This window comes from Arachis ipaensis, chromosome B10 (genome assembly GCF_059453495.1).
Source record: "Arachis ipaensis isolate K30076 ecotype BB chromosome B10, ASM5945349v1, whole genome shotgun sequence".
Lineage (NCBI taxonomy): Eukaryota > Viridiplantae > Streptophyta > Magnoliopsida > Fabales > Fabaceae > Arachis > Arachis ipaensis.
Window position 1 is genome coordinate 98,063,955 of NC_142435.1, and position 4,458 is coordinate 98,068,412.

General features: G+C 31.9%; 1 pseudogene; it reads left to right on the top strand.

The window, feature by feature from the left end:
• The first annotated feature begins 1,569 nt into the window (after nucleotides 1-1,569).
• On the top strand, nucleotides 1,570-2,184 carry LOC148581012 (putative fasciclin-like arabinogalactan protein 20; annotated as a pseudogene).
• Nucleotides 2,185-4,458: the final 2,274 nt, after the last annotated feature.

Here is a 4,458-nt window from a genome sequence, read left to right on the forward strand (position 1 = left end):
TCATTGGCTTTTTAGACTTTTATATAGTTACATATAATATTAGAAAGTATATAAATATAAAACTTATTCAACTAGGATGTTTAAATAAAAATCATTCAAGTAATATTTGTGGAATAAATTAATAGTCTTCAAGTAACATGTTTACTAATCACTACATTTAAATATATATCAAGAAATTTGTAGCAATATTTTTTTATGCATTATATATTGTTGTGTTGAGAACTACCATATAGGGAGAGAAAGATTGGAATGATTTAGAATATTGACTTTATATTAATTCAATTTCATTGTTGAATTGTGGTATTTTGGAATGATGACGTGAGCATAATTAGTATTTATCATATTATGAGGCATTGATAGCCTACGGGCGTGTGGTGTAGCTGAGGAAAAACAAGAAGTCTGGACTCTGGAGTTATAGTAAAGCTGATTTCAGGAATGAGGTTTGGAGACAGATGGACGACATAGATTAATGAGATAATCAGATCTGCAACAATCTTCAAATGCATAGAGGATTTAGATAAGACCATCCTTTATCTCTATTCCTATTTATTCTCAGTTATAGAGTGCTAAATAAACTGCTGGACAAGACAAAAGAGATGAAATTTGTAATAATCTGATTTTGTGTAAAACAAATTTTAGAATGTTCTGTAATCGAAATTTGAGAAAATCATGTATCATAGTTTAATTCAGTTAAATGAAATAAATCCGTATCAAAAATAAAAATATCTAAAGTTATTATTTATAAAAATAATATTTTATTAGTGAATAATAAGAGTTTTTTTTTAGACTATATAATTATTGATCTAAAATTCAATCGATAAGTTTTTTTATTAGTATTCTTTAATCAATTTAACTGCACTAAAATATTTTAGAGATACAGTACTATTTACACTAATAAAATAGCTAGTTAATCAGATAAAATAATAGTATATGTTCAAATAATTACTATTTTTAATAATTATTCTTTAAAGATTATTTTTAACACGACACCATTTTTATCACTCTATAAAAATTAACCCTATCTACTTTTTCTCTCTCTCATTTATTTTCATCATCATCATAAAGAGTTAAGAAAGAAAAGAGAGATATTTCATTGCTCATCAAACTTCCAAGCTTGATTCATCAAAGTTGAAGGCTCAAATCTAAATTCTACTCTAATTAATCAATTCCTCTCTTCTTTCTCTTCATCCTCATACTATTTTTATCAAGGTAATTTGAAGAAAAACTTATCTTTCCTTTTTTTATAGGTTTGGCCATCATAGTTAAAGAAGAGTAATTCATTTCTTTTTTTTTTTTTTGTTTATAAATGATCCTTTAGGATATTCAAGGAGTAGAGAATCACAACTTTCAAATTTTAAAATTTAATTATTTTGTAGGTCCTGTAATTTTATCGAATTTTCAATTAGATTTTTATATTTTTTTTCTTTTTTTTTCAATTGAGTATCTATATTATAATTTTTTTTCAATTTAGTCGTCCTTATTAACATTAAACATCTAAAAAATATTAGTACATTGTGAATTTAGTTATATACCCTTGTCTTCATCTTCAGAGACTCTCAAACTCCATCAATGGCTTCCTCACTCCCCTTCCTCCTAATCTTCTATCTCTCCATCATCTCTCTCTCTACCGCCCTTCCAAGCAAAGCCATCTCTGATGCCACCGATATCCTCACCAACTCAAGCTTCGTCTCCATGGCCTTTATCCTCCAAGTTGTGGCAAAAATTCCTCTTAGAGCAGTCCCTTTCCGTCATCATCTTTGTCCCCACCGACTCTGCCTTCAAGAAGTCTAGTAAGCCCTTTCTCGACCTCCTCTACTTCCACCTTACTCCTCTTCCTTTACCACCGCAGAACCTCCGTCTCCTCCTAGCCGGTGCCAAGATCCCTACCATGCTCCCCGGCCAGTCCCTCGTCATCACCAACTCTCCCTCCAACTGCATTACCTCCCTTAACAACGCCTGAATTACCGGATCTCCGATCTACGACGACCATGTCCTCCTCGTCTGCGGCATAGATCGCTTATTCGATCCAAATTTTCAGGACAACAGTATATCCAACCAAAAACCCAATTCAAATGCCTCTTGCATAGCGAGCTAATCGTGAACAATTTCTCTTACTCCTTCTTCCCAGCCATCGAAACCCTAAAATCTTAGGGCTACACAGCACCAACCCTCAACATCTTTTGAACCACCTCATTCGTAGCTGAAAACTTTAAAATCAGTCACAACACATGAAGAGCTTGATCATCAGTCACAACCGATACCCTCAGAGTCCTCTTCGAAAGAACCACAATTCCGGCTGGGTGGTTCAAGAGCTTGAATATAGGCTCTGTTAGATTTTTTTTCATTGGTTTATTGATGGAGAATTTGATTAGTTTGAAAACTGCACCAGATTTTACGTTCTTTGTTCTATTTCTTCCCAAGAGTTATTTTAGAATTTTAAAAATATAGAGGTGTTCTTAGTGTGATTTTCAACTCTAATAGTGAGAATATTCATTTTTTTAATAGAATATTCTATTATCTCAAAGATTGAGGTGGGGTGGGTAGTAAAGAGGTTAAAGTAGGGCGGGAGTGCGGGACAGGGTTGGATAGGGATAAAAACTCACCCCTAAAACTCACCCCTACCCGCCCCACTACCAAGCTTATTACCCTTATTCCAATTCCAAACTTCTTAAACACCTTTGGAGGGCTCACTAACACCAACCACACCTATTTTACAATCAAAATTAAATTTTAAGACCATAAAAGCCTCTTGACTAAATCTTGAAGAAAGGAGAAAAGAGAGATTTTCTCACCTTTATAATTTAGTTTAATTATTCTGTATGTCTCTATAATTTTATCGAATTTTTAATTAGGTCCCTATATTTTTTTAATTGGATCTTTATACTATAATTTTTTTTTAATTTAGTCCATACCTTAATATTATATAGTGCTGTTTTGTATTAAATAACTTTATTTTGGTATAAATATTGTATAATATTTATTAAATTCAATTTTTAAAGATAAATTTTATTCATTTATTATTTAAAATTTTATAAAATTATATACATTAATTATATATCCAGTTAACCTGATTTATTTTGAGTTAATTTAAATAAGTTGCGAGAACTAAACTAGTCAAAAAATCATTGGGCTAACAAGTTCAATAGTTCAATAATTTAATCAAAATTCAATTAATTTAATTAAATATTAAATAAAATAAATAAAAATTTAATATATAATTTTAAATATTTAGAGTGTCTATACAAAGAGACGTTGTCAAAATTCATATGCTTGCAAATATCTGAATATTAGTCCTAGAATAAGCAATTCAGATGCAAGCTAAACAACTCATGCAGAAATTACAATTATATTGAAGGTTGTTATCCCTTACATAGAGAGCACATTTACAATGCCAATGGTTTTATCTATAACATTGTAGCTACAGTAAGTAGTAAATAGAAAAATAATAAACTAATATCGATCAATGTACCACTCTTCCTAATATTGTTTAGTCTTCTCTAGCTCTGTTTGGTAAACATAATTGCAGCATTAATATAAAGAACAAGCTAATCAAGTAAAAAATCGGTAACCAAAATATTCAAACTCAGGTTGTTTAGATTATAATTGAAGAAACTTATATCTTGGATTGTTCTACCCAAGTACCCAATATTATAGAAGACTGAGAGTACCAATCCTTTCTTTGAAGCATCAATTTCAGCTGAAAGAATGGGAGAGCTCAAAGAGAGATGTTGAACTCGGACAGAGAGGGAGAGAGAAAGAGAGTGCTCAAAGTGGGAGAGAGCTCAGACACAGAGGGAAGAGCAGCCGACGATGACGAGAACAAGTCTAGGCTTGACGATGAGAGAGGATTGAGACGACGACACTAACAGCAACTCCAAACCGATCTTTTGGCGACGCGAGGAGAAGAGCAGACCCTCGAGAGGCGAGGATGGCAATCGCTGGTTGTCATTGTCGGTGCTGATAGTGGTGGGATTGATGGTGGCTGATTTGCTCTGAAAAAATTAGGGTTTCTCATTGAAATTTGGAAATTCAATTCAACTAAGTATTCTTTAAAAGTTGTACAATATTCAGTCTTTTATTACAATAATTAAAAAAAGAAAAAAAGACAGATAAGTCTCTGACTTTTTAAATTTTTGACAAATACATCTCTGACAAAATTTAAATATAAAAAAGTCCCTGACTTTAACAAACGAAGGACAATTTAGTCCTTCCGTCTATTTGCCTCTCATACACCAAACGGAACTGACTGATGTGGCTAAAACGGTGTCCAGGTGCCCATTACGGTGCCACGCTAGAAGGAGAATAAAGTTCGAAGGACAAATAGGTCCTTGAGAATTTAGTTCATTATGCTTCTATATGTATCATATATTACTATCTAATTGAAATATACCTATATTATGTATCATATATTACTATCTAATTTAATAATCAAATGTGTCACATGACACTCTTATTAAA